General features: G+C 44.9%; 2 long non-coding RNA genes across 2 annotated transcripts; one reads left to right on the forward strand and one right to left on the reverse strand.

The window, feature by feature from the left end:
* Positions 1–7,777: 7,777 nt before the first annotated feature.
* Positions 7,778–9,561, reverse strand: LOC131380730 (uncharacterized). The gene is made up of 3 exons (XR_009208854.1): positions 9,508–9,561; positions 8,203–8,390; positions 7,778–8,008 (listed from the first exon to the last, which is right to left on the reverse strand). It is a non-coding gene; the product is annotated as an uncharacterized LOC131380730 (long non-coding RNA).
* Positions 9,562–9,578: 17 nt separating this feature from the next.
* LOC131380731 (uncharacterized) lies at positions 9,579–11,109 on the forward strand. The gene is made up of 3 exons (XR_009208855.1): positions 9,579–9,698; positions 10,388–10,552; positions 10,845–11,109. It is a non-coding gene; the product is annotated as an uncharacterized LOC131380731 (long non-coding RNA).
* Positions 11,110–26,563: the final 15,454 nt, after the last annotated feature.

The raw sequence follows: 26,563 nt of genomic DNA on the forward strand, positions 1-26,563 counted from the left end.
TAAGAGATGCAGGGGGTTAAAACCAGCCATCTTCATGTCCTCACTTAAAAAATATAGTGTGTGAATAGAAAATTTGAGCTGTGTGAGGCCAATAGATCAACGATGACTGCCATTGAAAAGATAGTTTGGTACTCACAGTTCCCAAGAGGAGGATGTGTGCCACTGGACAGTGGGGGACACATGGAGAAGCATTAACCTTGGTCAGGAGGCAAGGGAGAGAGGGGAAGCTGTGGGCCAAAGACTTTGTTGTGGTATCACAGGCAGGAACAAGCAAAGCATGGTAAGCAGGCCTATTTTTGGCTAGTTTGAATAATTTCAGCAGTCTCTGGGGTACAGGGGCTGTCCCTGGTTGTGTGGTACCTGGCCTTGGGTAATTATAGCAGTGATCCTCGAGTATGAGAGCCTGATACAGGAGGTGGTGGGAGTATGGGCTCTGGTGGTTGGTTTGCAGATGAAAAGCATGCTCAGTAGCCTAGTTTTTTACTACCTGTAATAATTGGCTAACCCTGGGAAGGCAGCAAGGCCTCAGAAGTCAAAGCATCAAAATACAGAAAATAAAGGCATGGTTAATACACTCCAAGATTACTTTTCCAAGGCTCTTGCACTCCAAATGGAAAATCTAGATTTGTTGGAAGGCAGCCAGGGGCCATACAATATTTCAGACAGGGAAACAGTGGCATAATATAGAGACTAGGGTCCAGGACTCATTAGGCCTAGTGGAAGTTCTGATGGACAGACTCACTCTTACTGAGTAAGCTGCTTTCCTGCCACCTCAAACCCCATCTTCTCTCCCCTCTGTCCACTCAGCAGTGATGGATAGTCTTATGTTTGGGGTCTCCCAGCATCCATGTTTCCTTTCCAAACAGTAGCCTAAATATCCTTTCTGAAGCCAGCACTCCCCTCTTCTCAGCCATATTATTTGGGTAGACTGGCTTCAGCCCATTAGTATAGCCCACCTCCTGGGCACACGATTGGTTTAGGGATAAATACATGTAGCCAGCCTCAAGATCCATGAGTTATTGGAACATGTTTGTAGAGGTTCTTAGGAAAGAAAAGCTTTCTTTTCCACAAGCACTATTAGAAAGAACTGTCCCTCATCCCTCAGACAACACGGTGGGAAGAACTCTGACAACCATCCTATGGCTGCACAAAGGAGATCCTGGAGCCTGGGAAGAAACAAAGTACCTGAATTCTTGGTGACATCCATTGTACTGCTACAATAAAGCCAGCCTGCATCTTGATGCACCTCTGGACTTTTCAATTACCCTAGGCAATAAATTCTCCTGATTGTTTAAGTAAGTGTGAATTGACTTTTATGTCACTTGTAACATAAAGTCCTGACTGATGCAACATCCACCTCCAAAATCCAGCTCTGAATGATTCCTCACCCCCCGCTGTGGCCCCAGAGCCACTTTACTCCCCCTAGTGCTTCCCTCCTGTTGACGCCTCCAGCTTGTGCTTGGTGGGGACTCCCCTTTCAAAGACTCTTGGGTACATGTCCTACCCACATATGACCAGCACCTTCCTCTGGCTTAAACCCCTTCATTGTTACATAACTAGTGTGTACCTTTCCAGCTCCACCTGCTGTACCAGTGAACCTCATGAGCAAGGATGATGTTTAGGGTGGTGGACTGTCACTAAGGGGAAGGTGCACTGGACTAGGAGTTAGGTCTTCATCCTATTTCTGACCTTCATCTACTGTGTGACTTGAACTAGGTCCCATAACCTTCTCAATGTTCTTATCTAAAAAATGAGAGTTGGAACAAGATTTGTAGGTTTTCAATCATGTTCTTTGAGATCTTAGCATTCTAAATGGTTGTCGCCAGGGCCTCTGTGGAAAAACGGGGATTGACTAGAGGTGTAATGCCCACCCATATTTTCTGCTTAGTTTCAGCCACAGCTGCTTAATGAAAAAAATTAAAAGCCACTAGAGAAAATGATATCTAAGAGCTGAGGGTAATCATCAAGGCTGTTTCCCAAGAAATTCTGGTTCTCTTTCCAGGCACATGTTAGGATTACTCTGCTTCACCCTCTTGAATTTATGTATTGCCATTTGCTTGTTTCAGCTAATAAAATGTAAGTACAAGTGATATATGCCACTTTCAGGTGAAAGCTTTGAAAGAGGGCATGGAATTCAGCATATCCCCTTTTCCCTGCTATGGAAATGATTGTGAAAACACATCAACATGAAGCCTCAATTTGCCTACTTTCCTGAAAAGCTTTGAGCAAAGACCCCCCCACCCCGCCAAAAAAAAAAAAAATATGCCTTTGTCACACTACATGAATGAGAAATAAAGTTTTGTTAAGACTCTGAGATTCAGGGTTATCTGTTTCTATAGCAACACTCAGCCTATCCTGACTGATATACAGATGGTGAAACTGGGGCTCCAAGAGGTTAAGTAAATTGCCCAGATTCCCACAGCTGATAAGTGGCATGGTCAGGACCCATACTCAGACCAATAATAATAATTGCCTCCATTGCATGTAAGAATTGAACCCAGTCATGTCTGAAGCCAGATCCTACGAGCTCATGAGAGCTGACTGTGGGTATCTCTTCTCAAGTTCATATTTAGCGACTTCATATGGTAGCTTGAAATTGACCATGGTGGTATTTATACCATGGATATGAGCACATGCTACAATTCAGGGCTTTTCTGTGGGAGTCCTAATCCGCTAAATTTGTTCATGGAAATTCCCAGAAGCTCATCCGGGACACCTTTTGGGATTCCGTAAAGTATATTTCATTAATGAGAAAGAATCTGCAGTGAGACTAGCACCATGCAATGGAATCACAAATTGAGTTGTTAAGAGAAAGAAGAGAGAAGGTGCTCTGCAGGATGGCTAAAAAGTATGCTATGAGAGCAAGAGGAAGAAAAAAAATCCAGTGGAGGAAAGAAAGATCTTCCAATAAAAAGAACAGAGATTTTAATCTTTGCAGCACACATTTTGTCAAGTCTGCATAATTCATGAAACACAAGAACATCCGGAGGACAGCTGAAGTTCAGGGCAGAAGATCAAGTTGACAAGATTGGCTTTGGGGTAAAACAAGTGGATGGGGGCTTGGCTGTCGGAAATGACCTATATTTCTCTGTGTTTACTCTCCGGCAGGAGCTGTCACTGTTCATCCATCACCCCGGCTAGGCTGCACCCAAAGTCCAGTTTTCCCTAGGGGCCTTTGGAACTTGGAACCACAAAGATGGCTATTGTGTTGGGTTCTGGTCACTGTTCCCACATATCCACACCACTGTATTCATTGATAATGACAGTAACTCTGCCACTTACAGGCAGGGTGACCTTGTGCAAGAGACCTTACTCTGTAAGCCTCAACTTAGTCTTTGTAAAGTGGAGCTGATAAGAGCTCCTAAGTCATAGGGCTGCAATGCACAGTGCCTGGAATATAGTAAGTGGTTAATAAATTAAATACTTAATAAATATTGGTTATCAACTTTTAGTACTACAATAATTATCATATCTAACAATGCCAGCACATTTTAAGAGCTTTGCTTAAAGTACATTTTTTAATTGTCACAGCAAGCTTATGAGGTAGGTACTATTATTGTCCCCATTTTCCAGATGGGGAAACTAAGTCAGCAGAAGGAATGTCATTTGCACAAAGTAAGTGGTAGAGTCAAGCAGTTACGGAGCCCCTGCTAAGTGCCAAGCAGTTTATAAATATTATCTCATCTCCGCCAAACAACTTTGAGAGTTAGGGATTATTGTTTCCCTTTTAAAGATGAAGAGATGGAGGCTCACAGAGTTAAATTAGCTAAGCCCAGGATACCAAGCAAGTAAGCAGCAAAGTGGGAATGCAAGCCTAGGTCTGTTTGTCTCTTAGTGCAGGTTTCATTCAACCACCTTTCATTCCCACAAATATTTCCCAGAAATAAAAGCAGCCACACTTACTTTTTTTAAAATTATAATAGAAATGTTTATTTTATATGTTGTGATCATATAAAACTTGGAAAATAAAAATAGAAAAAAATTCAAATGACGATTTGTAGTTTTTTAAGGTGCTTCTATATACATTGTCTTTTTGATAAACACATTTTTGGTTTTTTTTTATTATTATGCTTTAAGTTACAGGGTACATGTGCACAACGTGCAGGTTTGTTACATATGTATGCATGTGCCATGTTGGTGTGCTGCACCCATTAATTCGTCATTTACATTAGGTATATCTCCTAATGCTATCCCTCCCTTCTCCCTCCACCCCACAACAGGCCCCGGTGTGTGATGTTCCACATCCTGTGTCCAAGAGTTCTCATTGTTCAATTCCCACCTATGAGTGAGAACATGCGGTGTTTGGTTTTCTGTCCTTGTGATAGTTTGCTGAGAATGATGGTTTCCAGCTTCATCCATGTCCCTACAAAGGACATGAACTCATCCTTTTTTATGCAGCCACACTTATTAAGGCTAATTCACATTTATTTCATTTAAGATGTGCAAGACACTAGGTTAAGCCTTCTACAAGCATTTTCTTCTATAACTATCTTCACAGCCCCAGGCGATGGGTATTTATCTTCATTTGACAGAGTTGAAAACTGAGGCACATGGAGGTTTTACTTGGCCAAGGTCACACGACTAGAAAGTGGCAATGTGGGGAACGACTCCAGAGCCTCTTCACTAACCACTGGGATGTATTCTGTGAAGCTATAGGGTCTATTCAACAGACATCCTCCACCTGCCATGAGAATCCCAGGTTCTCTCACTCCCTTTGACCAATATCTAAGCAGGTGTGCTGACGAGGGAATGGGTGGGGGGAGAGGTACTCAAGAATTAGAGAAATGTTGGAGGGGGGCAAAGTTAGGGCTAAACCTGATGGACAGAAAGCTAAACCAGGGGCCAACATCTGGGCCAGCCCTCCGTCCCCTTCACCTCCCTCCCCTAAACCCCCAGAAGGAATCCTAGGACCTAGCCAGGTGCATCCTGGAGGTCATGGAACTGCCAATTAAAGCAGGGTGGGGAGTTTAAAAAAAAAAAAAAAAGAATCCCTTGGTCTCCTTGGAGACAGCATGGCTCTCCCTGTGCTCCAGAGAGAGAGCAGCTGGGACCTAGGCTGGGGACTGGCAGAAGTGGGGGGAGGCCTCTCCTCAGCTTTCTGGGCTAGAAAGTTTAAAACAGAACCTTCTGAAATGACTAGATAAAGGTCGGTGGCTGCCGGCTGGATGGTCTTCCAGGCAGTGTCTGATACAGTCAAGACAGGAGCTGGAGGAACACTCAGCTCCATGAACACCACCTCCATGGGAGGCCTGCCTTGGAGGTGACCCAGAGGCAGGGCCCCCACCCAAGGAGGAAATTTCATGTCTTCTGTGGGCACCAAACTGAATGTCAATGTGGAGAAGAAATCAGTCCTGCACTGAGCTCACCCTCTGCAACCTCCAGACATGTTCAGGATGACTGCTGTGTCTCTTTCTGGCTTACATGCCTCAAAGGGCTCCCTGGTGTCTGCACAAAGCTTTGAAGTTCCTCATGTGGACTTTGGGATCCTGAGGAATCTGGCCTCTGCCTACCTTCCTGGCTTCATCTCACACCTGTCCTGCATCATTCTAGAAATGCTGCCCCTGCATGCAGGTGCCTGCCTACTCCGATCTGTTTCTCTTCTCCTGGACTATGTTCAGTTTCTCTGCTCCTGGACTTAGCCCCTGCTTCCTGGAATGCCCTTTCCCTATTCCCTCTCATTGGCCACTAGGGTCCAGGAGGACCCTAATCATCCTTTAAAATTCACCCCAGACTTTCCATTCTTGTTCTCCTCCCCCAGTGCTGAATTAGATGCTGTATTAGTCTCTGAAGACTGCTGTAACACATTACCACAAACTGCTGCCTTGAAACAACAGAAATTTATTATCTCTCAGTTCTGGGGCCTAGAAGTCTGAACTCAGGACATCAGCAGGACCATGTTCCCTCAGAGGCTCTAGGGAAGAATCTTGGCTTGCTCCTCTCTAGCTTCTCGTGGCTGCTGACAAATCCTAGCATTCCTGGGCCTGTGGCTACATCATTCCAGTCTCAACCTCTGTCTTCAAATGTCTGTCTTCTTTCTGTGTGTCTTTGCACCTTCTTATTAGGAGAACAATAATTGAATTTAGGACCCACCCTCATCCAGTATGACTTCGTGTTAAACAGTTACATCTCCAAGACCCTATTTCAAATAAGGTCACATTCTTAGGTTTCCAGGAGGATGTGAATTTGGAGGAATACTATTTAACCCAGTACAACCAGTTTAGAGAGGGGAACAGTATTACAGGCTGGGAAGATCAAGGAAAGGTTCAAAGAGAAACTAGGTCTCTGAGGTTGAATATTATTTGCTTAGGCAGAGTAAAAAAGAAAAGATATTTCATTTTGGGAAAACGGCTTGAGCAAACACCCAAACGTGGGGAGCCAGTGACCCCTGTAAAACTTCTCCAGTAGGTTCAAGCTTGTGCCTGATAATATGTTTTCCCAAGGCCCTTGGGACTCCTCCCATTTGCTTCCCCTACTTAAAACAATCTGGCAGCAGAGGAGAAATACTCAACACCTTTAAACAGAATCCATCTGCTAATATAACTGAAAGCAATAATCTGTCACTTTGAAAGTATGAGCCAACATGTTTCTCAAGAAGTATTCTCTTCCCTGCAATAACATTGAGCCAGTAAACTGCTTCCTTTTCTCTCTCCCTCTTTTTTTCTCTCTCTTTCTCAGCTATGCATTTTCAAATAATCGATGTCAAGTCATCCTTGGAGTATTAAATAACCAGGTAGCCCATGCAATTAGAGAGCAGGCACCTTATTAATGCCAAAAGACAAGAGGTAAAAAATAAAACCCAAAGTAGTAGAAAGTAATGGAGTCAGATAGTTGGGGATTAAAATGCTGCCTTCATCACATACTGACTTGTGACTTTGTGACCTCTTAAACCTCAAATTTCTCATGAGTAAAATAGAGATGATAATCTCATCACCCTCCTGGTTTGTTTTTGGATTAAGCAATATGATATATGTACCATGCCTGGCACAAAGCCAGAAACTGAATAAATGCTAGCTGATAATCTTTTTTCAATGATATTTTTAGTAATAATATTGTTATTGCAATTCCAAAATATATTTGTATTGTAAAATAAAGCAATGAGTACCTAATTTCATGTCATTAAAAATCAAGGTTTTCAGTTGAAAAGAGATATATGATCAAAGGAAAAACACTGTATCCTGATTTTGAATGAGAAATATCAGTATAAACTCATGATGGTTTTCTCCTAAAAAATATGTATTTTCTAACTGTCCTCTTACAATACCTAGAGCCAATAACTAACCCAGGAGCAGTGAGCACTCCCACCATGCAGATTATGGTCTCAAATACCATTTTCCCACTCAAAGAGTTCAGAGCTCCTTGGAGAAATGGCTGACTCTGGCTTTGAGTAGAAAATGTATAAGATAAGTCTGAAAGGATTATCATACCAAAGTATGAGAAAGCTGTTGATATATTAGGGTTATTTCTAGAGAACTCAAGGACCAACTTTAATAGTCTTCCACTAGCCAAAAATGAGATCATCTGAGCATCAAATGTCCCTGTATTTAAGTTCCTCCAGTAAACCCTAGGTCTCATTCAGTGTCTCCAGGGCACAGTGCCATTTCAGTTGGAGTTGACAGGTGTTTGGTACAACACCTTCCTTGGTGCTGCTGTCTGAGTTAAGTCACCTCCTCTGATACCATTATATCTCTCTCATAGCACATCTTAAAATACATAGTATCTGGCAGGTTATGTGCCTGGTGCCTCACCCCCTTTGAGTCCCTGGAGAACAGAGGCCATGTCTTTTTCACCATTGTATCTTTATTATCTTGTATAGTTTCTTGCACATTGAAGGCTCACGGGGCTTATTAAATGGGTGAGTGAGAGAATGGAGGAATGACATCCTCCTCTTCATTTTCATTTCATCGTGGTACACACTTTAGCTCAAGTATCCTCTGAACTCTTCCTTTCTTCACTCCCTTGTCAATAACAATTTTCTTGCATGCTGCCCCATTGGCCTCAGGCCACAATCCTGGCAAAGGAGATGAAGAAGGACAATATGGTTTTGTCATCCAGATACTACCATTTAACCTAGGTAATTACTTGCTCTACTGTGGCACTTAACACTTTGCAAACTCCTTCGATAAGTATGAGCTCCTTACAACAGCCCTGGAAGGTAGGCAAGGTTACTCTTGGTATCCCCAGGATAGAAGTAAGTGAGTTTACCTAGATAACTCATGATGTCTGTCCCATCCACAGCACCTGTTTTGGCAGCCCCTGCTGAAGAACTGGCCACAAGTCAATTGGCCACTCATGTTGTATGCTTGGGGCCTGACCCTTGGCCAGAATTGATTGGATCAGAACTGTACACTTGATCGAAGTGAGCCAATCAGGCTGTCTCTTGAAAATGTAAACTGGAAAAGAAAGGAGACTTCCTTGAAGGTCATTTTGGCATTTTTGGCACTGAGCCAGTGTGCAGACAGAAGTGGAGAGGAGCCACCAGGAGGTCTCAGAAAGAGAAAGAATAGTCTCCATGACTTCTGAGCTCTCTGTAGTACCCAGTGGAGTTTCTTGTGAAAACCAGCTCTGATTCCTGCCCTTGGATCTCAGGAATCTTTTTAGTGTCTTTCTGATAAATTCCCCATTTCACTAGAGTTAATTTGTGTAGGCTTCTGTTCCTTGTAAACAAATAAGCCGTGGCCCAGACAGGGATATAAGCGGAAGGAAGAACATTGGGCTAGAGATCAGAAGACCTTAGTGGCTTTGCCACTGAGTAACTGTGACATCAGATAAAATATTTCATCTCTCAGAACCTCAGTTTCCACTCTTGTAAAGTGAGAATGCTGACAATACCTAGCATACAGGAGCAATTGAGCAACACGCTTAACAGCATTTTGTTGCTATATAATTACTAAATGAGTTAACTTGTCCACGATCACTATAATGGCGGGAAATTCAAGCATCATAGTTGGCAAGCCATAAGAGAGCTGCTAGGGAGAAATTGAGCATTGTTCAACCAGAAGTCACTTTGTACAACAGCCTCCTGGGAGTGGAGCTGCCTGTGGACACTGCCCTGAGTCAGGAGGAAGGGTACGATGGCTTTGAGCACGCCCTACCCGGAAGTCACCAGCTTCCAGGAGACAATGGCCTGAAGAGAGAGCCCCAGTCACCCCAGGGGAGGCAGGCAAGCATCTACCTCTGGCTCTATCGCTAGCATCATTCTTTCTCTCTGGGTCTCTGCGTTCTTAGGTCAGGGATGGTGTCTCTCTTGCTAATAGCCCTGTCTCCAGAGGCACACAGGCTTGGCACACAGTAAGTGAATGAATGTCTCTGTGTCCCTGTCTGTCTCTATGAGCTTCTGTTAGCTGTTTTTTAACGTGGCCCTCTCGCTCTCTCGCTCTCTCTCCTCTCTCTCTCTGCCTCTCCCTGCTCTTTGTCTCTCTCTTATCTCTCCCCTCTGTCTCCCTCTGTCCTCAGTGTCTCTCTGCATTCTCCTCTGTCTCCGCCCCACCTCATGGCACACGTACTCACACCTGCCCCAGACCTTTCCCTCTCCTGAGCTCCCTTTGTCTTGGTCCCTCTCCCGTTGCCTGGTAACCGCCCTTCCCTTCACCGGCCCCGCGGAAACCATAGCAACGGGCAGCCGGAAGATGCGGCCATTCCTCTCCCTTTTGTCCATTGCATTTCAGCAGCGCCCGCGCACGTGGACCCTCCAATTACAGGTACTTGGAAGGGGACGCCTTTGTCCGCGGCCCATTCACGGCGGAGCCGGCTCCGGGAGGAGAAGCTGTCGCACAAAGCGCTTTTGTGCCTCCTCCCGGCGCCTTCCTCCACTCCCCGCCGCGTTCAAGGACAAACAAGAACCTCCAAATTCGTGTTCAAACTCCCCGCGTGGTAGGCAGTGTGGGGGGGATCGGAGGAGAGTCTGGAAGGAACCCAAAGGATGAGCAGACCTAGCCAGTGAAGAACACACAGACATACTGACCCGGCAGCCCCCAGAAGAGAACCCAGGGACCAGAAGCGCAGGGCACGGGAATGTGTCGTGATTGGCGCACGGGCTATGGCCCCACCGCTGCCTGCCTTACGCCCCTCTGCGCTCTGACCAGCACCGAGGTCCTTTTCAAACCAGAGGCTTCACACCTGTTCTTCCCTCTGGCTCAGATTTCCCATCCCTCTTTGCACACTTAACTCCTACTCGACCCTCAATCTCAGCTCCAGCGTGCCTTCCTGGAAGAAGCTTCCCTGCCCACCCCTCCATTCCCCTTCCCAGGTTCCCACAGCCCCCTAAGCTGTGCTTTCCACGTGTACAATCATATATATTTCTTAAATGCCATATAAGTTTCCAGGGGCTCCTGTAACGGATGCCCACAAAATGGATGGCTTAAAACAACACGAATGCATTGTCTCCAAGCTCTAGAGGCTAGAAGTTGGCAATCAGGATGTGTGTAAGGCCACGCTCCCTCGGAAGGCTCCAGGGGAGGATCTTTCCTTGCCTCCTCCAGCTTCTGGTGGCTGCCAGCATCCTTGGCATTCCTTGGCCTGTGGACACATCACTCTAATCTCTGCCCATGTTCACGTGTCTCTGTCCTAATTTCCCTCATTTTATAAGGATACCGGTCATTGGATTCGGGTTCACCCTAATCCAGAATGACCTATCTTAACTTGATTATATCTGTAATGTTATTTCCAAATGATACGGACAGGAGACAGGGTGACACTGCGTAGAAGAGGGTGGTTCCCCAGCAAAGGCCCCACCCTCAAGCCTGGATACCTGAGGCCCTAAATGAGAATGGGAATTCCTGTTTTCAAGCCCCCAAAGTTGCCTTTTGGCCTGCCGCGCCCCCTATCCTGCCCCCATATAAGCCCAGAACCCCAAGCTCCAGAACAGACCAGCAGGCTAGGAGACAAAGAGGCAAGCAGATGGATGGCAGAACAAAGTGGCAGAGAAAGAGAGAAGAGGAGAGATGTCTGGACGCCAAGAGGAGTCTGGCTGGGGCCGGTCAGAGTCCAGCGGCTGGGCAGCCCGACTCCAGGGGAAGATCACCTTCCCACTCCATCCACCTTCAGGCTCCCCATCTATCTCACTAAGAGCCATCTCTACCGCTCAATAAAACCTTGCACTCATCCTTCAAACCCTTGTGTGATGTGATTCTTCTGAGACATTGGGCAAGAGCTCAGGATACAGAAAGCTGTCACATTGGCCCTCTGCCCTTCTGATAATGCAGAGGGTCCACTGAGCTGATTAACACTCAAGCCATCTGCAGATGGCAAAGCTGAAAGAGCTTTGTAACACTGGGGTTGCAAGCACCCACCCCTAGACACTACCATGGGGCCAAGAGCCCAAAGCACTTGCCCAGCCTCTCCACCTGCCCATCTGCGTGCTCCCCCTAGGTGTTCGAGCTGCGGGGTGACTGAACAGGCAAGCCACACCTCTGCCACACATCCTGCTAGGGGAATCAGGGAACTCTCCCATTTCACAGAAAAGGTCACATTCCAAGGTCCAAGGTAGAAATCAATTTGGGGAGAGGAAGCACTATTCAACCCAGTATACATGGTTATTCATCCTCCCTCCTCTAAACTTATAAGCCCTGAGACCTCTGCAAACCTTTACCCACGACTCTGTCCCCCAGTGTCTGGTCAGCTAAGAGGCCAGTCAGTATTCAGTGAACGAATGAGCAAGCAAGAGTTGCTTCTCCTCCATGAGCCTTAGTAGTCCTTATCCATAAAATGGGCATAATGGCATTACTTCAAAACATCATTGAGGAGGAATCCACACCTGACAGGTAGAGAATGTGAAAAAATCAATAACCATGTGTATCAGTTTCTTGCCACTGCTATACAAATTACCACAAATTTCATGGTTCAAGCCACTGCAATGTACTCTCTCATAGTTCTGGAGAAATCCAAAATCAACATGTCAACAGGACCAAACTCCCTCCAAAGGCTCTAGGGGAGGATCCTTTCTTGCCTCTTTCAGCTTCTGGTGGCTCCAGGCATTTGTTGGCTTTTGGCTGAATCACTCCAATCTCTGCCTCCATCTACACGTGGCCTGTCTCCTGTCCTGTGTCCTCTCCTTTTCTTATCAGGACACTTGACATGGAATATAGTGCCTACTCAGATAATTCCGGATGGTCTCATCTTGAAATCTTTAATTACACCTGCAAAGACCCTTTTTCCAAATAAAATTACATTCATTGGTTCAGATGATTTGACATGGGGACATCTTTTGGGGCAGGGGGGAAAACCAGCATTCAATCCACTACCATGATTATTATTTCCACAATTCAGGTACGAGCTGTGGTTGCTGACAATTTATATTCAATCAATATTCATGAGGACCAAGTAGTTGCAGTTCTGAAATGTCCTGATTTTTACTGAATTTTCACAATGACCCTGAGGAGTAGGCACTACTGTTTGCATGTTGAGAGTTGAGACAAATGAGGCAGGAGAGGTAAGGTGATTTCCCCCTACATCACAAACAGGGCAGAGTCCTCCAAGGTACCCTGCCCCAATCCCAGCCCAGTGTGTGCACAAACCATTCCTCTGCCCAAAGCCCTTTCTTTTTCTCACCTTCACTAGTTAGGTCTGCTCATCCTTCTGGTTCCTTTCCGACTCTCCTCTGACCCCGCAGGGCTACGTTAGGGTTCCTCTGGTTTCCATGGCATTCTTTACTTTTTCTCTCTGTGTCTATTTGTACCTGCTTCCTGTGAACTGTGAACTCCTTGAGGGTAAAGACTGAGTTTTGTTCAATATTACACCATCACAGCTTAGCATGGAACCAACCATAGAGCAAGAGCTCTATAAATATTTATTGAAGTGAAATTGTATGTGTGATGGTATTGACATGGACTTATTCAACTGAAACATATCAATACCAGTTACATTATTATTATGACTTGTTGTCTGAGACCCAGGTCCCACAAAAATCCTGAGTTAGAGAAAGCTAGTGGACACTTACTCCTAGGATTCAAGTGATCGCAAAGTTTGGAAGACTGAGCAACTGGAAAAACCCTGGTGCCATTAATAGAAATCAAAAGAATCGATAGTGTAGACCAATGCTTATCAAATATTAATATGCACGTGAGTCATCCAGAGACTTGTTAAAAACACACATCCGATTCACTTGGTCTGTGGTGGGCCTCTGATTCTGCAGCTACAAGCTCCCAGGTGATGCTGATGAGGCTGGCCCTGAAACACACTTGAGAAGCAAGGTTGCAGCTGATTTGCGCAGGAGGTCAAGTATGGTGAGTAGTTGGATTTGGAAATGCTGAGCTTGAGTTGCTCAAGTGATTATCTGATGAATATTTCAATGAGGCAGTGCTAACAACACACAGGACTAGGCACTGGAGAGAGGGGTGATGATTACAGCTTTCAATATGGCACATCATACAGGACGCTGGTGAGCATGAGTATGGGCAAGGAAAAAACAAAGAGATATTTGGGAAATATCCACATTTGGGGAAAAGAAAAAAAAAGAAATAGAGAAGGAGCAGTTGGAGAGAGAGACAGAGAAACCAGGATGGCACAGAGTCCCAGGACAGTCAATTGCTGCAAAGGGTGAGGACATTGAGGCAAGGACCTGCTCATGGAATTTACAACCTTGAGAAAAGATTTCACTAGGGTGCAGGAGGGCAGAGCAGACACTGTTGATCCCTACCCCTGCCTTTAGGCCATGTGAATTTACCAGCAGCTGCAGCAGATTATTCCCCCATGCAGAAATTTCCCACCTTGAACAACTGTGTCCAGTTATCCTCTTCACCTGAGGACTTTCTCCAACTCCAGAGAAGCTTGCTTGGCCTCAAGTAGTCTCAACTCAGATGTGTAGGGGAGTTAACATCCTGGGGGACAACCCCTAACCAGTCTGGTGTGGGAATGGGTAGATAAGTACCCCAGTTTCTCAGTTCTCTAAGGAAATGTTTCTGAAGCATGGTTTCTCAGCAGAATTAAGCTCCAGTTGCCCACAGCAGTAACTGCTCAACACCACACCTTTGATTGGCTTATGCTTCCTAGAATCACCTCCCTAATGAATTCTTTGTGCCTAAGTCTTTGTTGCACAGTCTGCTTTGGGAGAAACTCACGCTAAGGCAGGTCAGTAGCCACATCGCAAGAGTTTAAATCAGGACAAATACAAGAAACAGGTTTATTAACACAAGAATGGGAGTTATTTTAAACTAGCCTTGCAAATAGCCCCTCACTCACCAACCCTGATCTGAGCAAGCAGGTAATCCAGTGATTACAATCACTGATTTCTCACTGGATAAGGGAAAGACTTAGAAGGCAGGTTCACATTAGCACTTCCAAGCATCACCACCATCACCGATCCACTTTAACACTTGCCCCCACACAAAAAAGCTGACATTATCTCGGGAAATGGGCAAAGCTTGAAGAAGAGGATAAAGTTTGCCTGGTTCGGTTCACATCTCTGGAGACAGTGTCTGGGTGCAGCTGAGGTTGCTGCTATATATAACACACAAGCACAACTAATAAAACTGATTGTAAAGCACTTTGCAGATCCAAAGTGCCACAAAAATGCTAAATAAGAAAATTAATCTTAGCTACAAAGAACTCACGTTGTGAGATTGGAGGGATTTTTGAGGCTGCGCCAGGGGAAGGGGAGTGTGTGCCATCTCTCATCTCTCACTCCTACTCTCTGCCCTCATTCTCCCCCCAACCAATATATGCACACATACTCCTGAGAAGTGTACAGACGCTCCCATATGCACCCCTGACACATGCCCCCCACAACAAATATACCCCACATGCATACTCATTACCCTGCACATATATACATCCAAGGACATCTTTATAGCCATGTGTATATACCCACATGCACCCCAACACACACACACACACACGCCAGCATATATATCACATACACACGTATTCAGAGACATCTTTATAGTCATGCATATACACCCAGAGGCACACACATACATAGCCTCCCAGGTACATGGCATCTTCTAAATATCCTCCTCAGATATGCTCTTATATACGTGGCCACAAATGCATCCCCTAAAAACCGCACACATACAAAACATTCTCTAACATACAACCCACCACACACAGTCTCACACATGCCTTTATACATGTTGCAGTATTTTAAATCATTATTTGAAATTCCCGGCTGGCCATAGTGGCTCACATCTGTAATCCCAGCACTTTGGGAGGCCGAGGCAGGTGGATCAACTGAGGTCAGGAGTTCAAGACCAGCCTGACCAACATGGTGAAACTCTGTCTCTACTGAAAATACAAAATTAGCCGGGTGTGGTGGCAGGCACCTGTAATCCCAGCTACTTGGGAGGCTGAGGCAGGAGAATCGCTTGAACCCGTGAGGCGGAGGTTGCAGTTAGCCAAGCTTGCGCCATTGCACTCTAGTCTGGGCAACAAGAGCGAAACTCCATCTGAAAAAAAAAAAAAAAAAGAAAGAAATTCTTCACACCCTCTTTGCATTAAAACCATATGTCCATGCCCTTCATCACAAAATTGCCTCTCACTATGGCCCTACTTTACTTCCCCACCTACTGATGGTGGACTTGATCACATAAGTTGCTTTGGCATGAAACATTAGCAGATGGTTATCTAAGGAGGGTTTAAATACGTTTGTAAGCTTTGGGTTGTTCTCTTGGTCTCCAATGGTCTGCCAGGAATAGCGCATGCCTCTTCAGCCGGGACCCCAGGATGGACACAGAGCAGATCTAAACTTCATGTGCAGTGTGTGCAACAGCCCAGCTGGACTCACAGCCCAAGGTAGAGCCACCGAGATGAGCCCAACCTAGATTAACCACAAAATACAAACCCAGTGGTGTGAGACTAGACCAGGGATCAGAAAACTATAGCCTATACACCAAACCCAAACTATTCCTATTTTTGTACATAACAGTTTAATAGAGCACAGCCATGCCCATCATTTATATATTGTCTACAGCTGCTTCCACTTTACAAGGGTAGAGTTGAATAGTTGCAATAGACACCGCATGGTCAACAAAACCTAAAATTGTATCATCTGACCCTTTATGGAAAAAGTTTTCCAACCCCAGGATTGGTGCTAGTTGTTGTAAGACATTATTGGGGTGGTTTGTAACACAGCATGATTGTGGCAGTGGCTAATTCATATGTACAAACACTTCAGATACCTTCTCACATGCACGTTTTTGTTTCCATGTACCTATAGGTGCACAAGTTTCATCTCATAAACTCACCCATAGATATCCTCAACAGACACATAGAGATACACCTTTTTTTTTTTTTTTGAGATGGAGTCTCACTCTATTGCCTGGCTGGAGTGCAGTGGTGCGATCTCAGCTCACTGAAACCTCCGCCTCCTGGGTTCAAGCAATTCTCCTGCCTCAGCCTCCTGAGTAGCTGGGACTACAGGCGCGCACCACCATGCCCCGCTAATTGTTTGTATTTTAGCAGAGACGGGGTTCCACCATGTTGGCCAAGATGGTCTCGATCTCCTGACCTTGTAATCTGCCCACCTCGGCCACCCAAAGTGCTGGGATTACAGGCATGAGCCACAGCGCCTGGCCCTTGGAGATATACTTTCATGGTCTGTATACACATGGATCAACACACACAAACATATGTAAACATATACCTAAGATATTCCCACACAAAGTCACACATGTAATGTCCCTACAACCACTCACACATTCATCCACATGCCACTCATGTGTTCATGCTACCTGCCTTCACTCATGCCTACATACTCCCACGCACAAAGGAACACATGGGGACAGGTGCAACCTTTTCGGTTCCACTTCAGTTCTTCTGCCCATCTGTGTAACGAAGCTTGAGCAATCCGATAAGCCTAGTTTCTTCCATAAAAATTACTTGGCGTGTGATTACACGTCTGTAATCACAGCATTTTGGGAGGCCGAGGAGGGTGGATTTTTTTTTTTTTTTTTGAGGGGTCAGAGAGACTGCCTGTTCACAGATTGTCTTTACCTTCTGCCCCAACAACCCTTGATTCTCAGGTTTTCTTCCTCTGAGCACCTTTAGCTGGCTCTGTATGCTTCTTGGCTTCTCCTCATTGCTTTAAAAAATCCTGATGCTCAAACCACACTCCAGATAACAGTAGCTGGCACTTGGGAAAGACTCAATACATACTCATTGTTATCTTCCTTGATTACCACAGGACATACTCTCGTCTGCTTTCCAAAAGCTGTAGAAGCAGAAGAGGCTTCTTCCCTGCAGGCTTTTCCAGCACCCTACCTCCGCCCCTCCAAAACTCACTCCTCTAAAATTTTACTTATTGGCTTAAATAAAATATAGCTCCAGAGTCAGCCCTGTTTTTCAAGCACAAACAGGAAGCCAAATATCAAATTTTTCGTGAATGGAGAGCAGCCAGCTAAGTCCAGATAGGAATATGGATGCTCCTCACAAAAGGCTCTCAAAAGACCCTAAGAATTCGCAAGCTGGACAAGCAGGAATGCCCTGAGCTTTGATAGAGCAGCAGCCGGTACCTCTGCCTGGGCTGGGGAGGGAGGAATTTAGGGTCTTGATCACCTTCCACTCCAATGACCATGTTTCTACTTTTCAACGGAAGCCAGGTTGGAGGCCTGGTGTAGCATACACAGAGTTGGAATACTGGAGACCAGACCAGCAGGGCAGATAAGGGGTTATGGGGTCACCCAGACCTAGGTTCAAATACCGCACTACCAGATTTTAGCTGAAACACTTTGGGTAAGTCATTTCACTTCTTCAAACCTCCAATACTTCCTCGTAAAAGCAGCATAATAAAATACTTCCCTTGTAGGGTTATGTTGAAGATTTTAAAAATGAAGTATGTCATTATGTTTGTCACATAGCAAGTACTTGATAAGTGGCCCTAATTCCTCCCTACATGAGTGTCAACATTTATAGATGTTTTTGTTGTTAAGTATGTGGGGCACCTAGACTTCTCTGTCACATGCATTATCCTATTTAATTTTTGTTCCCGTTTCCTTCTCTTTCATTATGTAACATTTTAAAAACCACATGTTCATTCAGCTGTTTCTCATCAGCTTCATTCTGTTCCCAAATAAACACATTCACATAAAATAAAACAATTTTAATGAAGAGAATTTTTTCTCAAAAAAATTTTCTGATGATAAAATGCATGTAAATGATGAAGATGAATTCTATTTAATTTTTTGTGGAATATTTTTCACCAGAAAAGTGTTTGCTGAAGGAACAAGCTATGCAGTTGATATAACCCTCCTTTCCTTGTTATAATAATAAGTGTTTACCATGTCACACCACATTTAACCCCCATCATCTCCTGACCAAGTAGGTACCATTTGGGTCCCAGCTTTATTCTGTTTAATTATTTTATTGAACTATAACATATTACTCAGAAAAGTGCACGTCATAAATTTACAGGTTGGTGACTTTTCACAAGGGGAACATACCTGTATAACCAGTACCCACATCAGGGGTCCCCACACATTCCCCCCAAGGCCTAATAACTCTCCTGATTAGATTAGTTTAGCCTGTCTTGAACTTTATATAAATGGGATCATACAGAATTGCGATAGACAGAATAATGACCCCTCAAAGACGTCCACATCCCAATCCCCAGAATCTCTGAACATGTCACCTTGTCTGGCAAAAGGGACTTTGTAGATGTGATTAAGGACTGGGAGATGGGGAGACTATCCTGGATTTGGACCCATGTTTTAACGACGTGGCCCAGATTGGTTAACTCTAAGGCCAATTGTCACACACCACTGATGAGGCTGGGATTTAAACCCAGGCAGTATCTAAAATCTACATTTTTGACTACTGTTCTAGGTGAGGAAACTGAGGTTCTGCGAGACAAAGTGCTTTATCTAGGATCACCCAGGCCAAAGGGCAGAGTTGGGCTTTGGCCTGGACCTCTGCCTCCTGACTGCATGGTCCATCACGTCTGAGCTGACATGCCATGGGCACTTCCAGCCTGGATCCATGATGCTGGAAGCTTCTCCTGATGACAGACTCTTCCCAGTCTGCCACTGTTGTGACAGCTCCAGGACAACAGCGGCATGAGCCACTTACCAGGGAGGCTCAGTGGACGCCCAGGTGTCATTTACTGTCCCCAGCCCTTTAGGGGAAAGAAAATGCCACCAGACACCTGGTGATTTCTGAGGAAGGCTGTGGTCTCTAGGCCCCTCCACACTGGATAGCACTGACCACCTGGAAGGAAATGTCAGGTGGACTTTTTGCATGGCACGTTGACTGTGGGATAGCTTAACAGAGAGATGGAGCTGAACATTATGGCTGCCTGGGAAGGTTCTCCCTGGAGCCAAAGGGATATCAACCGTCCCGTCTCTTCCAGAGGAGCAGTGAGCTGACCACAGGGCTGAATGCAAAGCCAGGATTCCTGAGACCAAACAGGATTCATAGACCATGTGGACTCAAAGGGATATTTTACGAAGTCCCTAATTCTTAAGATAAGGAAACTTATCGCCTAGAGTAATACTGGCCAGTCTTTGTTACGTACCTACTAAGCACTAGGCACTATGCTAGGTGCTTCTGCATTGTTTTCTTTATAATCCTCACTAGTCTAGAGACATGGGCCATTACTAGGCCCCCTTTACTGAAGAAGAATGAAGGTTGAGAAGACTTGCTCATGGCCACACAGCTGGAATTGGGAACCAGCCCTTTCTGACTCCAGAGGTAGAGGGCATACCCACCACAGTTTACACCCTCTAGAAAAGGAAAGTTTCTTGTCCCAGTTATACTCCAAGCAATGACATCTAAGACCACAGTTCCAGCATTCTAACTCCAGATTTATCTTATATATCATGAAATCTACTTTGCAACTAATAATAGACACAAATAGAGGATGAGTCACAGGCCCAGAATTAACAGTATAGTAGTTACAAACATGGAGGCAGAGGACAATTCATTGCCCATCAGGCTCATTTCCTCCTCTCTCTCGTCTCAGATGTAAAGTCTAATAGTCTAAGGAAGTCCCACTCCTTTGCCAGAGACTGGTCTGGGAAAAAGACATGTGACCTAGCTTCTGACCAGTGACTTCTGGGAAGTGTTTCCTTGCACTTAAAGCAACATAATTAAGAGCAGGCTTCTCATCTTCCCTGGATGTTGTATCTGCATATGACATCTGGAACCACAGCAGCCACTTTGTGACCTTGAGAGGAGATGACCTGAGGGTAATTCCCACGAACTCAGAGATGGAAGGAATCCAAGTCAGATGACATCATTGAAATGTTGACTAACCACAGAACCAAATGACCTCCAGACGACCTGTTATGAACTTTATGAAAGTCTTTCTTAAATATATTGAATCATGGTTTTCTATTACTTGCAGCCAGAAGCCCCCTCCCTAATACAATGAATTTTAATTCTGGTGTTAGACTGCATGGGTTCTAATCCTCATTCCATTAACAATTAGCCATGTGATCTTGGGCAAGTCTCTTGACCATTCTGACCTTGGTTTTCCTCTTCTGTAGAATATGGTAGGTGATAAAAATTCAAGACCAGTGGGAGGCTACAATAGGAGGATGAAAATCGAAGCACTTTGCAAATGGAAAAGCCTGAGGTATTGCTGGATATTATTGTTGATATTATAGATTCAGCAGGGCCAGAAGAAGCCTGAGCCATCCTGGGGGGCTCAGAGCCTGCCCTTGTTCCTGGGGATGGACTCTAGGAAGGGAGCAGCTGCAGCTGCTCAGATAAGAGCACATTTGCATTCTTCCAGCCTCCCTGCCTAGAGCTCTGCAGACTGAGCCAGACAAGCAGCCTTTCTTAGGGGCACAGGGCCAGCAGCATGCATCTGATAGAGGCAAGGATGCTGAGGTGGGGGCTGAGAAGGGGCTGCACCCCAGCCATGTAAGTCCACCAGGGTAGGTCATGCACTAGTAACTGTGTAATAGTTCAACTATCACTTCCCGACAGTCTACTAGGTGGCCAGATCCTTTGTTTTAAGCATCTCCTTCAACCCTGGCAACAACTCTATGAATAGAAGTAGCTTTATTCCTATTTTATGGATGAGAGACCCAATGTTCAGAGAGGTTAACAAACACATCCAAGTTTACACAGTCAGGCGTGGAAGAGCCAGGTCTGTCTGACTCCAAAGCCGTGCTCTTAATCACTATGCTGTAGCCAAGAATATTAAACGCCCCTCAAGCAGCAAGGAAAGAAGTAAGCAAGAGCAGTCCTGGAAAGAGTGGGTCTCTGTGTTTATTGACCTCCTTGCCTTCCTGGAGCTCACTGCCCAGCTTATGACTGAAGCATTCAGACTCCAACTCTTCCTGCATTTTGCTTTTAACATCCTGGCCTCTCTCAAAACTTTAATTTTCTTGTGTCAGCTCTCTTAAGAGTCCCCGAGGGAGACAATGCTGCTCTGAAAACAGCTCCAGAAAAGTGGAGAACATACCTTTCACGCAGGGTCTGGGGGCCCAACAGAGCAAGTGAAGAGGAGCATTTGGGATTGGACTGGCTATTCTCTGTTTGTGACACTCCCCCAACCAGATCCACTCTCTGCTATGCTCTGCACTGCCCCAGGTCCTAGCAGGCTGGCCTGTATGGATGGTATCAACGGGCTCACTTTTCCTGTGGCTTCTCAGTGGATTTGACCAACAGCATGCCACCAGAAAAGACTAAAAAGCTAGAAGGAAGTTCTAAGTATTTCTCCCTCCAACCCTACCACCACTCCCCCAGCCTCAGTGCTGCAACTCCACCTGTGGTGAAGTCCTTCTTTTTTTTTTTTTTTTTTAACAGAGTCTCGCTCTGTCACCCAGGCTGGAGTGGAGTGCAGTGGTGCGATCTCGGCTCACCACAACCTCTACCTCCCAAGTTCGAGATTCTCCTGCCTCAGCCTCCCAAGTAGCTGGGGCTACAGGTGTGGATCACCATGCCCACCTAATTTTTGTATTTTTAGTAGAGACAGGGTTTCACCATGTTGGCCAGGCTGGTCTCAAACTCCTGACCTCAAGTGATCCGCCCATCTCAGCTCCCAAAGTGCTGGAATTACAGGCGTGAGCCACTGCTCCCAGCCAGCTGTGGCTAAGTCCTTCCTGACTAGCTGGCTCCCTCCCTGGTTCTACCTGTCACCAAGTTCTCGTAGGCCCATTCCTCTCTGCATATTTAAGCCTAAGGGTGGTAAGAGTTCCCAACTATTGCTAGTCTCTTGGTGCTTCAACATCTCTCATTGGTTCTCCCAACCTTGCCTGCTCCTCTGTGAGTAGTACCTTCATTAAATTTTCTCTAATCTTTCCCTAATCTTTCTCTAATCTTTCTGTTTCTTCATAGGGCCCTGAGTATGAGGAGGTGGGATAGAGACTGGGTGGCAGTTTGTAATATGTCCTCAAGGAGTTGGACTGTCTTGGCTCAGCTATTTGGGTATTAATAAATTTGCCAGTGGAAGAAACTTTAAGAAAATTGCAGTGATTGGTTCTACTCTGTGTGATGTCATCAGAGGAGGGTGGAGCTTTGTGGCTAGGGCAGTCCTCCACTTCCAGAGATCCAGGCTCCAGAAACAGAGGAATTTCAGGCTTCAGGATTTCAGAAGCCAAATTCCATCTGGCCTAGTCTGCCTGGCTCACGGTAAGCTTTAGAATGGTAAAGAATAGAAAGTCTATGGTGGCAAGATGATATGTAGCTGTCACACATAATAGCACCCTCTTTTCGGTTATATGGCACCTTTCAAATTTACAAGGCATTTTCTCACGAATTTATACATCTGAGCCTCATAACAATCCTCTGAGACAGATTAAGGCTGCTTACTCCCATTTTATAGACGTGAAAATTAAAAATTAGAGAAGGGAAGGGACACATCTAAAACTCACATAGCACCAACGGGTCTCAACCTCCAGCCATGGTGATCCCGAGTCTGGGGCTCTTTTGAACACACCTCACATTCCTAGCTGATGAAATAACTGCTTCACTGGCTGCAGGATCACTTGTCAACCCTAAGAAGGCTGTCCTTCCCTCAAACTCAAAAAATAAATAAATGAATAAAAACTAGTATTTGTTCATTGAAAATCTATTAAGTACAACACATTGGGCAAAATACTTTATATACACTTTATCCCTTTAAATCCTCAATAATGCTGTGAGGTAGTTATAATTACCTCATTTTAATGAAAAGGAAGCTGAGGCTCAGAGAGGTGAAGTGATTTTCCCAAAGTCACAAAGATATAAGTGATAGACTTGGGATTTGAAATAAATCCATCTTATGCCTCCTGTGCTCAACCATTGCACCAAACCTCCTCCTAAAAGAAAGCATTGTAGTGATGGATGAAAGCCATGTCCTTCTCCTCTGCCAATGCCTGGAGCTATGTTTGCAAATGGAGTAAGCTACATGTTGAAACCTAATTATTCTGCAGGCAGCACCCATAACAAGGCAACCCCTCTCCTGGCAGCTTGTCTTCAATTCTTTGCTCCCACACAATATTGCCAGAGGCTCAGGAGGGATGAGAGTCAAGTTTCCATAGACGGAATGGATGAGACCTCACTCCTCTGTAGCATTTCATAGTTTTGGATGTGTTTGAACATCCATTGGGTCACTTCATCCTTGCAGTAAACCTGTTGAGCACATAGGACAAATATTTCCACACCCCGTCTTTCTCTAGAGAAAATGAAGTATACAAAGAAGCAAAGAGACCTTGTCCAAGGTCACACAGCTGGTATAGGTAAAGCCAGGATTCCAACCTACATAGATTGTGTTCCAAATCCTTCGCTCACTCTACTACTCTGTGCTTGTCGTCTTGAAATAAGAATCTGAGAGGTAATGCGACTTTCCCAAGGTCACACAGCAAGACATCGTTACCAGAATTAAACTCAACCGACATAGCTTGTGTATCCCAGCCACCCCCACCCTTCCACATTGTCTCCTCTTTACCTCCTTCTCCATTCCTAGAAATTCTCCCCTCTTGATTTCCCACCTCAAGTTTTCCCTCTAGAGGTAGTTCAGACTAAGAGATGTCTCTCACCCCATGACCTCCTTGAGAAGAAATACAGAAAGAGAAGGGGAGGGAAGCCATTGCAGGCAATACTTTTGTGAGTTGGTGATGGCAATGTTTCTCAAACTCTTGCCAGCATCTGCCTGCTCTCTGCCTGCAGGAAGGAGGTGGAACAGCTGCGCGCACATCTGCCAGAGGAGCTCTTTAAAGAGCAGAGAGGATGCTATTTTCCTACCAGCAGTAGCAGCAGCAGGGCAAGCGCTTGAGGCTCATTTTGGGTTCATTCTCTCTCTGACTAAGGTTCATGTCTTCAGAACAGCTGTGCACACAGAGTGGAGTAAGGCTGTCAAGCAAGGAGACCTCTGAAGCAATCTCAAAAGCCCCCTGGTCAAATTCATGTGAACTGACTATTCACAGAGGTTGCTTACAAACAGAATATAATAACTAAGACTCATTGTGTATGCCAGATGTATAACTTAGAACAGCTATCAGCTATCATGTGTATATGTGTATACTTACTAAATATATATATACTATATATAAAATACAGATATCTACTATAGATTATATAATATATAATATATAAATTATATATATAAATAATATATACATATATATAATTATCATCCCCATGTTTCAGAGGGGAAAGCTGGGGCAGAGTTAGGTTAAATACTTTGCCAAAGGTTACACAGCTTCATTGTGGTGGAGCCAGAATTAAAGCCCAGAAAGTTGAGTTCCAGAGTCAGTGTCCTTTATCTCTGCACTATATTTACTCTGAGTGATTCTAAAACTGTAGTACGTGTAAGAATTACCCTGACACTGTTTAAAATTCAGATGCTTGAGCTCCTGCCCTCTAAATTCACGAGGGATGGGCTAGAGAGCTCAGGGATATGCATTTTAATAAGTTCCCTTGCTTGGCTCTTGTACCTATGGTTGATAGACCACTCTTTAAGAAAGAATTACAAAGAAATGTATTCCTTCACATATTTTATAGGGTAAGAACTGTATGTCAGGACCTGGGATAGGCATAGCAGATATGAGGAAAAGTAATTATAATGCCAGCTGTAATTTTCTGAATGCTAACCATGTCCTAGGAACCTTGCTAAATGTCTTGCATTCATTGATGTTTAATTATCACCACAACCCCATAAGGCAGGTGATATTGTGACCTTTTCATTACAGATAAGAAAACTGACGTTTACAGAAGTAAAGTGACTTGTCCAAGACCTCACAGCTGTCAAGTAGAGAAACTGGGATTTGGACGCAGGTCTGACTCCAGACACTGTGATCTTAACCATCGAGGCAGAGTTTCTACCTTTTAGGAATTTCCAAATAGAGGGGACAACCTCAGGACCTAAACAATGCAGAAACACAGTCAAAAATACAAAGAGCTAGGGAGTGATGCCTATATTGTGCTGTGAGGGTTAATATCGCTTCCTGTCAAAGGACAATCTAAGGGAGGTGATATTTATTAATATACAGGGTTTTTTTAAAAGAAGGGGTTAGCTTTGAACACATAGTGATCGCAACTGGGGAGAAGAGCAACCAGGAAGAGGATATAGCATAAGCAAAAGCACTGGTGTGGGAAAGAATAGGGATTTGGTGGGAAGTGTGAACGATATCACTGGTTGGTGTGAAAATATAGGCAAACCCAAATAGCTCACGTCCTCTCAACTGTTTGTTCAGAAGCCACCATCTCAGTGATGCCTAAGCAGACAATCCCATTCACAGATGCATCAAAATTTGCCCTCCTTGTTCCTCTTTTCTGCTCTATTTTTTCTCCAAAGAACTTTTCACCTCTAATAGACAATGTACCTTCCCCACCCGTCCCCTGCCCCCCAATTCTTAAACATCTCCATCCACTAGAACATAAGCTTTAAGAAGGCAGGAATTTTTGTCAGCTTTACTCATTGTTGAATTGCCAGGGTGTATCACAGGACCTGGAGTGTGCTGAGGGGTGATAGGTGCTCAATAAATATCTATCAAAATTTGAATGTAGAGCCAGGCATGGTGGCTAATGCCTGTAATCCCAGCACTTTGGGAGGCCAAGGCAGGCAGATCAGTTGAGGTCAGGAGTTCGAGACCAGCCTAGGCAACATGACAAAACCCTGTCTCTACAAACAACACAAAAATTAGCAGGGTGTGGTGGTGCATGCCTGTAGTCCCAGCAACTAAGAAGGCTGACGTGGGAGGATTGCTTAAACCTGGGAGGCAGAGGTTGCAGTGAGCCGAGATGGTACCATTGCATTCCAGCCTGGGTGACAGAGTAAGATCTTGCTCCCACTCCCCCCAAAAAAATGTAGGAAGCAAGAGGGGGCATCAAAGGAAGACAGAGAGAAAGAAAGAGAGAGAGAGAGAGAGAGAGAGAGAGAGAGAGAGAGAGAGAGAGAGCCAGAGCCAAAAAGTCAGTACCTTGGACAGAAGCCCACTGCCCTTCTTCCAGGGAGTTTTATCCCTGGCTGCCCAACAGATTGCAATCTCATATAGGACTCTGAATTTCTTCCTTCCTTCCCTCCTTCCTTTCTTATTTTTTTGTTTTGTTTCTTGAGACATACAGTCTTGGCTCACTACAGCCTCAACATCCTGGGTTCAAGTGATCTTCCCACCTCAGCCTCCAGAGTTGCTGGGATTACAGGTGTGCACCACCACACCTGGCTAATTTTTGTATTTTTAGCAGAGACGGGGTTTGCCATGTTGGC

This window comes from Hylobates moloch, unplaced genomic scaffold (assembly GCF_009828535.3).
Source record: "Hylobates moloch isolate HMO894 unplaced genomic scaffold, HMol_V3 SCAFFOLD_12, whole genome shotgun sequence".
In the NCBI taxonomy this organism is placed as follows: Eukaryota; Metazoa; Chordata; class Mammalia; order Primates; family Hylobatidae; genus Hylobates; species Hylobates moloch.